Source organism: Dermacentor silvarum, chromosome 6 (assembly GCF_013339745.2).
Source record: "Dermacentor silvarum isolate Dsil-2018 chromosome 6, BIME_Dsil_1.4, whole genome shotgun sequence".
NCBI classification, from domain to species: Eukaryota; Metazoa; Arthropoda; class Arachnida; order Ixodida; family Ixodidae; genus Dermacentor; species Dermacentor silvarum.
This window is the reverse complement of record NC_051159.1, coordinates 170,139,252-170,152,797: the sequence shown is the minus strand read 5'-3', so window position 1 is coordinate 170,152,797 and position 13,546 is coordinate 170,139,252. Positions and strand designations below refer to the sequence as shown.

Genomic DNA, 13,546 nt, shown 5'->3' with positions numbered 1-13,546 from the left:
CCAAGGGCGGACGGCGCTGCATGCATTTTTGCTACAGATGGCGGAGGCGGGGCGACGCTGCATGGAGCCACAGCGTGTATGGAGGGAGGGGGAGGGGGGGGGGGGGGCATGTATAGAACTTTATTTCTGCCAAAAATGTGCACGGGCGAACTACAGAACAAGCACGAAGGCGTTGGCAGTGACAAAGGCAGGACAATAGAAGCGGTCCTTCCAGGAAGACCACGGAGGAGGACTTTCCAAGACGGGCTAGACCGCAGCCACAGTAGCGAGCGATCGAGTGCGTGCGACGGCCATGAGCGAAGAGCAGCTGCCCGCTCGAATAAAGCGGGCTGCACGCTACACAACGCGATGCTCTGCAAATGTATCAAACGACCCTCAACAGGCGGCTGCAGCTCGACTTGGCGAGATAGTGGAGTAAATGAGATTTATTGAACCGTTTAGGCCACAGAAACTACGCCGCTTTTGAGCCGTCCGAAATATAGGCCAGTGTTCAATGGCTGCATCTATGCCGCATTCAGAGACGGGAAGATTTTCTTCGAGTGCATGCGCTCATACTCCATACACTATATAGCAGTGAAGACGCGATATCGGTCTTCTAACATTTACAGCCACACGGCTGCCCGTGTACTTGACGATTCACGACGTTAGGTGATGACAGCAAACGGAGCTGACAAAAAGCCACCTGGGAACGGCTGACAGCCTGCGCGATGTGTTTAAGAAATCGGCCCTCTGCAGTGATAGATCGGAGGTAGTGTTGCCGAACGATCACTTTCGCCTGACAAAATCCCCATGCTGCACTGCAGCAAAGGGCATTTGTTGACGTACCTTTTTTTTTTTTTTTTTTTTTTTTGAGCGCGTCACTCCAGTGCATTTGCCGTCACGCCCGCTCAGGAGCATGCGGTCTAAACCCATCAACGTCTAAAAGTGCGCATTTTCACATTTCTCATAGGCAACCGGCACTCTGACCTAAATGATAATACGGCCTGAATACAGCTAGTCAGCTAGGCATAAAAGGTTGCATCAAACGAGCGAAATTTACAAGAGCCAGCACTACGTGTTAACGTATAGCACCAGACATATCGCGTGTACAACATGTCGCCTGGCGCTGAATTTAAAAAAATATTTAATACGTTCATGATGTTGTGCCACACACATTCGAGCGGTGATTTGAGCTTCCCCACATTTCTCCGAGGTGCCCCGTCCTGTACGCAAGACGAGGTGAAGAACCCAGCCAGCACAGTGACTCGAAGGTGCCTCGGCTCGACGTGAAACGGTGGAGGGGCACCAACCATTTGCTGCTATGAACAGTGGCGTAGCCAGAAATTTTGTTCGGGGGGGGGGGGGGGGGGGGGGGGTCACCTTGCAGCGCGGCCTCCTCACAGAATTTGTCGAGGGATCAAATATATGAATAATAACTGCATTGCATATTAGATGCTGCACACGAATTATTGAACGCTATACGCACTGTTAAGACAAGTAAATATGTATTTTTTCATTAAAGAATATATTTCCTATGTGCGAAAAATTGTGGCAGAAATAACTGATATCAATGCTTCCCGGTTTCATGTCTATTTCATAAGTAAAGAAAATATCACGCGAATTTTAGACCTATATCAGTTCGAAACCAGCAAAGCAGTGCATGCAGCTGATATGAAAAACGTAAAGGCCATGAAATTAACATGAACTATTTTGATGAATATATGTAATTCAAGAACCTTGTTAACATTTTTGTACATACCTACGCAACGGCCAGGGAAGAACCTCAATGATGCTGTCCTTCGTTGCAATGGATTGCGCAGGAGCAGCTGTTACCGGTCGTGTATTGCGAGTAATTGCATCGAAATTATAGTCGCAGCAGTGCGTACATATAAAAAGCTGGAGTTCTGCAAAATATACATTAGAAATGCGAAGATATAATGGAATATACAAATGCGAAGATGCAACTTGATAAAGGGCAAAAAAAAAAGTGTCGCTGGAAACAAAGTTCACTGCTTGTATACACAAGATCTCGCAACAAGATATTTAAATATACGTATGTCTCCAATAAATCTACGTATCTAAGCAAACGTCACTGTATATAATGCGTCAAACAAGACAAATGAACATGTTGCGCAGTCGCAGATAGGGAACTTTATGCATAGAAAGACAGACGATTCAGGCAAGAACAAAACTATGATCGCAGAAATCGTGATATGTACTTGGGTCATCCTGCTCTATATGGGTAGAATAGAGGAAGATGCAGAAATAAGTACGAAAATGTGTATTTTAACTGCCTGCACAGCGGCAACAATTATTCTGCACCCAAAATTAAGAAGGGTATTGCTTCGTTTCAAAAAAGAAGTAAAAGCAGGTAGCTAAAAATCCACGCATCTGCTCGAAGTGAATCACGACGAGTGGGCGAAGCACTGGGGATCGTTCTTACCGTAAATCACCCGTGACATTGCCCACTCGCGCATGTAAATGAGTGACAACGCGTATATATATGTTTTATTTGTCAGAACTCGTATGTCGTGTTGGGTTTTGGATTCCGTTTTCCCTTCATTATCACTGCTTCGTGGTCCGTGAAATGTAGAGCCAATGGTTCTTCGATCAGATCTAGCCTGAAGTTGGAAAAGACAAGGTCTATGCACGTTCCCCTGGTGGTTCTTGGTTATTTCCAGTCACACGAAATGCATCGTACAGCGTATCGAGACGTCACATACTGCACAAGGGAGTCGCTGTCCGTGATGTCTACGTTGAAGTGTTGTTCTTGTACTTTGTTTCGTATTCGCGCATGGCTAGATCGATGTTGCCTCGGGAGAGATTCGCGGCCAAGTACACCGTCAGGACGACTTGTTCCGTCGGATAGTTTTATTGCAGCGTGTTCGCCGTTGCGAGATTGGCTCGTTATTGGTAGGTCGAGATCCACCGCGGTCTCTGGCAATTTGGCAATGACATCCCAACACCACCCGCCGAACGCTCTGCTTCTTCTGTGCAGACGACGGGGAAGAATCCATTGATGTGCGGTCTCGCGTTCCACGTTTCGGTAAAGCAAAGGACGTCTGCTTTCGTTAGTATGGGATCTTGTTCAACGTCTTTTGCGTGGGCATTGAGGGAGAGAGAATCGGGGGTCGGGAAGTGAGCTAGGAGCTGGCGAAGAGGAGACCGCTGAAGCCACATCGGTTCATCGCGGCGGTTCACTGCTCCGTGCCAGACACAACAGGTGTCCCACACACTCTCAATTCAACTCCACAGGTGACCCTATAGTCGGTCTCAACGGCGAACAAAATATACTACGCTGGAGACCCTGAACGTGCAATTCTTTTCCACTATCTGAAAATATGGGGCAGCGGCGTAACGAACCGCTCCACGCTTGCGAGACGTGCTTAGAACACTAGCGCTCGTAAAGAGTCACAACAATTCCAGTGCTCGCTGGCCATTCAGCGCTGCGGGCAAGACGCTTTCAAAAGACTTCAATGAATGAGGGTTGAAGCCCAACATGGGCGTTCATCCGTGTCAATTTTCGTCCTTGAAGTCCCGTTTCGCCGACAATGCAATCAGATCTCGGATCAATAAATAATTGTATTACTGTTATTGTGAAGACGCGACAACCGTTTCATGCCTCATGGAACAAAAACATCTGAGGCTACAATAAAACAAACTGACTGATCAATATCAGCTTGTTGGACACATCCGACCGTGGTTGCGTAAAATAACTTGAGCGACATTATACTTTCCTGAATAAGCACTGACAAGCAGTTATTTCTTGTAAACGCAAAGTGGTAATGCGCGGCATGCGCCGCGCTCCCTCAAGGGTTGCAGGATTAAGCGTCATTTACTGCTACAGATAACTATCAGTATCACTCAGAAAGAAAAAAAAAATGTCGCAGTTTCACCCGAAAGGCGAAGCATCAATTGCGAAAGCAAACTAGTAGAGAGCTATACAGAGTAAGGATAGTAGTTTTATCAGTTGTATAAACTTGGACATGTAGCAGCACCAGCAACGCGCAGAACTGTTGTCGACGCCGTCGGCGTTTTGCCCGCGTTCACACCGAACGCGCGCGGCGTTGGTGACTGTTGCTGGTGCCTCTGGGGGCGGCTCAGATGTTTTGGACGAGATCAGAACGAGACACTTGTCGAGCAGCGTCGGAAGTCTTTATCACCTTATTGCCTGGCAACGTTTTTATATAAATACGCATTTGGTGCCGCAGCTAAACGTCCCCCCCCCCCCCCCTCCCCCGTTCCTTCCCTTCCCTGCACGGCCTTTAGTCGCGTTTGCTTTCCGCCGTGCGTTCGCTCCCCGTGAAAACGCGCGTCCCTCGCGCACATACACATACGGCGCGCGGCGACGATTTAATCGTCGTTACGGAACCTTACGGTACAGTGTACTAGTACTTACGGCGGCGCCAGAAATCCGCTTGGAGTGTCCATATAATTGCCTATCGCAATAAAAGTAGCGAGCGCACGCGCATCCACGGTACACTTTAAATTGAATCATGGGGTTTTACGTGCCAAAACCACCATCTGATAAGGCACACCGTAGTGGGGGCCTCCGGATTAATTTGGACTACCTGGGGTTCGTTAACGGGCTCGATAAGTACTTGGGAGGATACACTAATGCATTCGCCGATCACGCAATGGTTCGTACAAAGGCGATCCTTTCTTCCTCGCGATAAGAGGTATCAGTCGGGCTACTACATGCACTTCGTATCGGCTGTCCGCGATAAGGCAACGAGCATTCGCAGTCGCCTCGAGAACGCTGTAGGACGTCACGGTGCAGAAGAAAACGGCGAAAACTGATGAGTTGCAGAAATACAACGGTGCCGCCAGCGGTTTACCTTGCCCTATCTTTTTAACGGCACATATTCGACAGGTCGTTTCAGAGCGCTCCCGACAGCGCTACAGAGGTAGCGTAAGACAGCAACTGAGCTTTTACTGCAAGCATAAAAACATCCAGTAATAATCGAGCCATATGGATCGTCACTGCTAGGCCCGCTTGTTCAGCGCCAACACAAAGTTGTCTTAAGCGACTTTCGTAGCAATCCCAGAGAAGCTCTGCAATGCCCAGTCAAATGTGCCACAAGATTAAGTGAGCAAATATATAGCCGCCTGTCGGAGAGGTTACACATGGAACACCGCTACAGACAGCATGAATATACGGCTTCACGATTATTGGGCAACGTCAATATGGATTCTCACCAAGTGTAAAGGAACGCAGGGCTGCACTTTTCATACCCGTGTCACACGGGCAAAGTAAAGTGCACTTTGAGCGAGTGCACTTCGCGGCTAGTGTCATTCGCAGGCTGCCACACGGGAACGCTTAGTGACACTCACTGCAGAGTGCACTCGCCGGCGAGTGTGTTCGGCGAACTCACTTCGCGGCGGCAAAGTGTGTAGCCTCGTTAGCAATGCTTAGAAGATACATAAAGTGATATTGAAAGAAGAGTGAAGAGTAATTTTTAATAACATTGTTTTAAATTGCTAACGTTACAAGATAATAAAATGCTACACCGCAAAAAAAAAAAAAACAAAAAAAAAAAACAAGAACAGCAAAACAAACTACTCTTGCTCTCGGGCTGTTCACGACCACGCCCGATAATGACTGCGCAGTTGTTTGGCGAATCGAGTCGTTTTGACTGTTGCTGGTCAAGTTTCCGTCGTTGCCGGCACTTATAAAGGTGGATTGTAAATGTTTTAACAATAATAAACAATTTTCGTGCACACATTTTTATATTAATAAACATATGCTTTCCCGTCTGACTCCCGGTCGGCATGGTCATCAATTTGAAAGAACACTTTTCTTTCTCGTGTAGCAGCACACCGCCAAAGTGACACTCAGCGCGCTGAAGTGCACTCGCTCAAAGTGCACTTTACCCGTGTGGCATGGGTATAACTCTACAAAGCCCAACGTTTGCTGCGCCGAGTTTGATACTTCAAAATTCTGATTTAAGCGCAGGGAATTTGACGCAATACCCATAGTGGCGCTTTTGATGCGCTGAAGTGAATTTTCAGCTGCAGGATAGTTCGGCAACCCAATTACTATATAATTAAGGTACACTTTTCTTTTCCTCAATAAAAATTTTATTTGTGGTACGAATCCATTCACCATGACCAGAAATAACGGCGAACAAGTTCCATTTTCCTTGACGTGGAAACGTGCACTGTTCGGGCGTTGTGGGGTTAAAGGGTCACTGACACAAGATTTTTGACTAGTCATTTCTTTGTCATTAAATAAAAGACCCAAACACTCCAAACTATAGAAAGAATACAGGAAAGCGTCACAGAACATTCCAGTACTACTTATTGTAAAACTTATTTCTACGAGCCAGTTTCTGCTTCGTTACCCAGGAATACATGAATATCTTGGGAAATATCTACAAAGATTCCACAGCGACCTTGGTTCTCCACAAGAAAAGTAGGAAGTTGCCTGTCAGGAAATGGTTAGGCAAAGAGAAACATTCTCTCCAATGCTATTCGTTGCATGCTTAGACGTATTCGAGCTATTATATAGAATGGGAATGCTTCGGAGTGAGGATGAACGGCGAATAGATATCTCAGCAACCTTCGGTTTGCAGATGACGTTCTATTCAGCAATAATGGGGACGAATTACAGCAAATGATTGAGGACCCTAACCGAGAAAGTAAGAGTGGGGTTGAAGATTAATATGCAGAAGACAAAGATAATGTTCAATAGCCTGGCAAGGGAACAAGAATTCAGGATCGGCAGTAAGCCTCTAGAGTCTAAAGGAGTACGTTTATATAGGTCAATTACTCACAGGGGACCCTGATCATGAAAAAAAATTATAGAATAAAATTGGGCATACGGCAGGCATTACCAAATCCTGACTGGGTGCTTACCACTGTCGTTGAAAAGAAATGAGTACAATCATTCCATTCTACCGGTGCTAACATATGGGGCAGAAACTTGGAGGTTAACAAAGATGCTCGAGAACAAGTTAAGCACCGCGCAAAAAAGATGGAACGAAAAATGCGAGGCGTAACGTTAAGAGACAGGAAGAGGGCGGTGTGGATCACAGAGCAGACGGGGATAGGTGATATTCTAGTTTAACTCGCTCTCTATATATGTATACCATGGGGAAAATAGGTGTTTTTTGTATGTTACGGCAGATGCTTTTTTTTTTTTTTCTGGAGGAACTACCAACCTCAATACTTAATGCAATACATAAACAGAAAGCAAAATGGATGCACTTTTCACGCATAAAAGTTCTATTAACCAGGTGTACGTCATAAAAAAGATAAATTGTTAAAATCAAGATTGTGCGATAAAATTGAACAAAGTTTGTGAAGACACGCTTGTATCTACTAAAAAAAATGTTACAAAAATTATGAGATACACAAAATGTATTGCCGTCTATTAGGCACTATCTCCGAAAAAAATCAACATTTTTCATTGAACAGGTATTCCGCTCCAAAAATTTAACTGCAAGCGCAGTTGGGCGTGCCGGGCTGCGGCCGCCGATGTTCCGGGCTGGTTTGCGTCGTCGTCATTTCAAAGTCCGACGAAAGGTCAGCGTCCTCTGACTCAATGCTATTCGATGCATCGATAAGATCAGCCTCCGAGGCAGCGTAATCGCGATATCTGCGATCTCCCGAGGCGCACGCGCCGTTTCCGGAGCGGGACATTTTTGCGTTCTGCTTTGAGGATCGCGAAACTTCGGAGCGCGTTTAAAAATCACGGCTTAACGAAAATATAGTTCTCCATGGACGTCCGATAGCGCAGTATGTCCGTGAGCAGCGCGGAGGATCTCGAAAGCGGCGTTTCAAATCATCGATAGATGGCTAACCATGCCCTATGGGTGCGGTCTGGGCAGGCCACGTAATGCGTATAGGCAGATAAACGGTGGTCCATTAAAGTCATAGAATGGGTACGAAGTGAAGGGAACCGCAGTCGAGGATGGCAGGCGCAAGATTGAATCAACTATAGCGCAAGACAGGGGTAATTGGAGATCGCTGGGAGAGGCCTTCGTCCTGTTTTTATTGGGACATAAAAATAGGCTGACGTCAACCCAGATGTGGCGGCACTGTTGCCGCCATTAGTGCATGTTGAAAAATATCGACCGTTTCATTTTCTAATAGACACCGTAATGTGCCGCCATATTGGGTATACGTAGAGGCGCAATCATGGGCTGGTTCGTCATGCCGAATGCTCTGCTCTGAGCGGATTTTTTGGCAGTGAAAAGCTTTTTTTTTTTGCAATGAACGAGTAAATACACTGTCCTCCGACGTCACATATTTTGCATGAAAAGCGCATAACCATATCCGACTTCAAAGAAACGCGTGAAGGGGAACGAAGGACGCACACAACGAGATTCATTTGACATTGTTGAATTAGAGCCCGCAAACTTGAATCCTTTACATACCTCACACTACGGCGTCCGAGACCACTGTCCGCCGACAACCTATGCGCTCCACGTAAGCACCGGACACACACAGGCACGCATGAAGACATGACGCACGAGGAAGTACGACAACATACGCCAATTCGTTTTTACAACGCGCTATTTATCAAGGCTGCCACTCGCACGATTCGACTGAACATTTTAGTTCGGCTTCACTCGCACAACCTGACGCGTGGAAGCTGCGCCATACGGGAGCCATACGCCGCCTAAAACTGAACCATACTAAAACTCGCTTCCTGCAAAGTTTGCGGACCGGTAACGCTATATCTCCCTCAACCCCGCTATTACGCTAACGTTAAACTAAAACCGTCTGATGGCAGCAATTCGGATGCCTTTCACACAAGTGTACGTGCTATGCGTGCATGTACAACCTGACTCGGAAGACGAAGAAAAAAAAAAAAACGCATTTACGAGACTACAAACAAGATCCACTGAAGTATGCCAAGCGCGACATGCTCGTAAGAGCGACAACTCCGTCGTAACGCATCAGTATACAAGCATGCCATTGCACACGCGCGCTTCGCTCCTCAGAAGCGAAAAAGTATTACCACCGGTGTGCCGCTGCATGCCGTCTAGTCAGCGTTACGCCGTTCTTCGGGCGAGAGAGGCCACGCTGATAACGCCGCTACTTAATGCCGAGAATAAATGCGGAGAGCTGAATCTCCCCAACTTCTTGACATATGTGAACGTGCGTGTACAGACACGAGCACCCATCCGCCGCCCTTCAAGGGAGTCGTTTCTGCGTGTCTACTGAACTATCGGGCATTCCGAGAGTAGCAGCCAAGGGTCCTTTAGGTCACCTTTAAGTTCTGCCCTTAGTAGGCTGACAGGAAAGTCACAGGAGTTCGAAAGATCGTACTGCACGGCAGTCGCTCAGGCAGTCGCCTTTAGGGCTGTCACACGGAATTAGCACACGTTTCTGAACACAGCGTTAGCCGGCACGTCCGATATGTATACTATCTTAAACACCGGTCAACAGTGGTATCGCTACAGAATAGTTATATAAGCTAACAACGTTCCGAATCAATCAATGTATCAATCAAAACACGCAGAAGGCAAACTGGCACGCGATGCGTCGCTCCCACGACCGAGTCATCTGCGCATAACTTCGATCTGCATATAAGGGGTAATAGTGAAAAACTGCATGATTTAGTTAATTTTTTTTTTTTTTGATGGAACACAAGAAAGGCACAAGAGATAGACGCTGTTTTACCAACAGTAAATTAGTTCATATCGACATAAATATATTGGTATAAGAAACAGGGCAGCGCGCCCATATCCGAACAGAAATCGCATTCATGAAAAAAACACCTAAAATCCACAAGGCTGAATATACACAGATTTTTTTCGTTTCTCCCGAGAGAATTTCGCGCTGTTTTACAACTGTTACCGAATGAAAGCGCCCAGGTGCCGTATTAAGCAAGGATGCTTATCGATTCTATTCATTCCTTAAACTGTCGCAGCGAGTGGCCGATAACGAAAAGGACGTTATATTGCACCCAATGACAAAAAGAATGGAAGACGAACCAAATCGTTACGTAATAGCGACCCAGCTTTCGGTTATAGTGAACCACGCCGGGTCAGGATTCCCCGTCTGATAACTTTCCATTTCGTGCACTAAATAGAATTTGTAAATTATCTGGTGACAAGTGTCTTCAGGCGCAGCCGGGACTTGCGTCGTGTGCTTATCATCAACGTTCCACGGCTGAACGTGCAAATCGCACGCACAGCCTGCCGAACTGGGCGATTCGAACGGTCCTCTCTCGATGCGTTCGATGCCTCAGCTCGCCGCACGACAACCGTCGGAGGACGAGAGGAGACGAGAACGGCCGTTCCGCCTCGAGTGCACGTACCGGTCAGCGGCTTCGGCGAAGGGCGGCCACTCACTCCGGAGCTCTTTCTCGCACGGAAATTTCGACGCCACTCTATACAAGAAGCCAGACCAGACAGGACTGCTCTATGCAAACCTTTCCGCTCTCCCGCCCGCCTATCTCGAGCAGTTTTATAAGCAGTCTAAGGCCACTCGGCGTGGCGGGGAGGAGACGCCGGCGGTAAACACTTCTTGTTACACACAAAACACCATGTGGACAACGCACAAAAGGGGTGTAAAGGTAGGGGTGTCAGACGCCTCATCATCGCCACGCGCGCCTGCGAGGAAGGGGGGAGACGAAATTGCGGGGCACGCGCCGATAATAAAAAGACCAGTGGCCGTGTCGTTTACGTTCCTCTTGCAGTTGTACTCGCAACACGGTCAATAAGGCGACGGTACCCACGGACGCACAGGACGGCGTGACGTCAGTGCCCACGGCCTTTTCTTTTTTTCATCTGCACACGACGCTTTCATATCCCGTTATCGAACGAAAAGGGCACTACCAGCGCTTAGCGGAAGTGTTCGTGCAGCACATGTATTAGGGTGAAAAGACGGGATAGCGGGTTTTAGTTTACACTACACATTACACAAGATAACTTTTTTTTTAAAAAAGAAGAAAAAGGTGGACGTTTATTTTCCTGCTGGTGCGTGAAGTCTCTTGATAGAAGCGTTGTTAGCTATAGTGGCTACGGCGTTGCACTGCTGAGCTCAAGGTAACGGGCTCGAATACCGACCGTCGCGGTCGCATTTAGATGGGAACGTTAAAGAACCTCAGGTGGTCAAAATGAATCCCGATTTTCCAATCACGGCGCGCCTCACAATCAGATTGTGGTTTTGGCCAACACCGCCTAGATAGCATGTTGCTCTGGCACGTGAAACCCAAGAATTTATCTTCCGACTCGAGGTACTTACATAGTCGCCTCGCAGTCGGCGCAAGCACACTTTTGGCATAGCCATAATAAAACTGAGTGTACGTACGTTGTGCTGCAATTTACTATATTTTACTGCGGTAGCACGAGGCGATCGACTTTTACTATGCATGCTGCCGGTTTTTACTGCGTAGTGCAACTGTTTTGCGTATTAAAATCAATTCGCGTTCGTGTCGCCTGTGTTGCGCTGCCTGCAACCATCGATCCGCATCAATTAGCCAGATTAGCAGTGTGCGCAAAACACCTGTTCTGTGGAGTGCATCGGCGTATCTGGGCAGACACCCAAGCAGGGGCTCCGGAAGTATATATCTGATCTGTGGGGCCGACCTCTGGGGGCTCATGTCGCATGATGTATTTCACTTCTGTCTCTCTGTTTCTTCTTCCTTTCTCTCTCCCCCCCCCCCCTTTTTTTTTTTTCTTTTTTTCCTGGTATGTGCCATTGAGCTTGGACTCTTTTCACTATCGCCAGGATCGGCTCACTTTTCAGCGTGACACCGCCACTACTACCACCACCAGCAGTGCCTCTTGCTGTTTGTGAGCCTATAAAGCTTCGCTTTAAAAGCGTGATTTATTTCATGTGCGGTCAATTCTGGCCTCCGGCACTGTTTGGAAAATCCGCGGATTGTGGGTTAATTTACGTACAATTTATCTGAGAAATTTCATACGATCTCCAAAGGATAACTGTCCCCTCATTCGGATTTTGAGGAGGCCAGAACTGAGCATGCAGGGGCGATGTTCGCAGGGTCTGCCAAGTTCTAGTACACGCGTACTCCTTTAGGAAATCAAACTTGTCGCGCACACCTCTGCTAAGCTTTTTCAGCGACCACTGACGAAGCGCAGTGCAGAGAATTGAAGGCTGCAGCCTGATAGAATCTTAGGAGATTTATTAGTGAGAACGCAGATATTGGACAAACAATTAATTAATGACAACTTCAAACGAACGGGTTAACAAGGCTTCAAAATAAAGAATCCATGTCACGGACGGATACATACAGACATACGATATACACATAAACCATATTAAAACGACTCAAAATTTAAAAACCCGCACTTTTCCTTGAACTGCAGGTCATAAACCTTTTAAACTTGTTCACAATCCTAAACAAGACTCCCGTGTGGGCGCCTAAATGACAGTTAGGAAAAAAAAAAAAAAAAAAACATGTTCACCTTGTTCGGGGTGTTTCCTGTTTTTGCCGCGATTCTTCCCGACCAGACGAGATTTCGTCAGACACTCGACTTCATGTTTGTGAACAAGGCTGTGTGGGGGCCGAAATGTCAGTTAGGAGAAGTGAAGTGAAGGTGGATGACCAGTGAAGCTGGTCAATTAAGGCAGAGCTTTCTTTGCCTCTTTTCCTCACCCACCCAAACCATGCAGGGCATCAATGACGTCATTGTGCGATGCCAACCACTTCTGCGTTGCCATATTTTTTTTTTTTTTGTCTTTCTTGGAAAAAAAATGTTCAGATGCCAAACTTCTTTTCCAGTATCCTGCCCTCACGGTAATACAGTTGCCACGAGCCGGTAATCAAATCTGCCACTCTACGCAGAACCTTCTTTCTGGGGTTTTACGTGCAAAAAAAAACAGTTCTGATTATGAGGCGCGCGTGTATACATATATAGTGGAGGGCTCCGGATTAATTTTGACCACTTGGAGTTCTTTAACGTGCACTACAACGCAAGCACACGGGCATTTTCGCATTTCGCCTCCATCGAAATGCGGCCGCCGCGGCCGGGATTCGATCCCGCGACCTCGTGCTCAGCAGCGCAATCTACGCAGAACCACAAAGCGCCAAAGATGCTGAACTGCCATCGCAGGAATATTTGGCACGCGTTAAGCAAGCGAACGTGAAATATGCGTTGTACGTCTGTGTGCTTTCTAAAAGTGGATCCCGGGGCCATATTTCGTAACGACGCATATATCATCTTCCATTGTTTTCGCCCCGCATGATTGGCTACGACGACGACGCGCCGATGTTTTCGTCGATATCAGTCACTTGGTACAATGGATGATAAAGCAACGAAGAGTGGAAAATGAAACGCCTTGTTACGCAATTACAGTCTGGTTTGAAGTGCGCACTTATCCCGTCGATCTCCTTTTCACCCTCTTTCCTTGTTTAGTTGATTAATTTCACCACGCAGTTCCACAAATCGACGCAACTTCCGAGTCTATATCTTCTATTAAACATTTTCGGTGTTTTCCTGCGATACCACGCATAAGCGGCTCCCATACTTGAAAAACCGTACGTTGCATATGTGCTTGATGACAATGAATAAATCTAGACAAGAAAAAAAAAAAAATAGAGGTCCTGTAATTTCCCGCTCGAGATAACTGCTTTGCGAGAGCAAAC

General features: G+C 46.9%; 2 protein-coding genes across 4 annotated transcripts in view; one reads left to right on the top strand and one right to left on the bottom strand.

Moving 5' to 3' along the window:
- The window catches only part of LOC119456390 (zinc transporter 2-like), a 58,397-nt gene that overhangs the window by 15,455 nt on the left and 29,396 nt on the right, over positions 1-13,546 (top strand).
- The window catches only part of LOC119456389 (zinc transporter ZIP10-like), a 91,471-nt gene that overhangs the window by 73,340 nt on the left and 4,585 nt on the right, over positions 1-13,546 (bottom strand). Inside the window, exon 1 of one of the 3 annotated variants that reach the window (XM_037718118.2) lies at positions 10,253-10,276. The exons of the other annotated variants lie outside the window; for them this stretch is intronic. The gene's annotated coding sequence lies outside the window, so the exon portion shown is untranslated. Of the gene's footprint in view, positions 1-10,252; positions 10,277-13,546 lie in introns of those variants that run through there. 3 annotated transcript variants of the gene reach the window in all.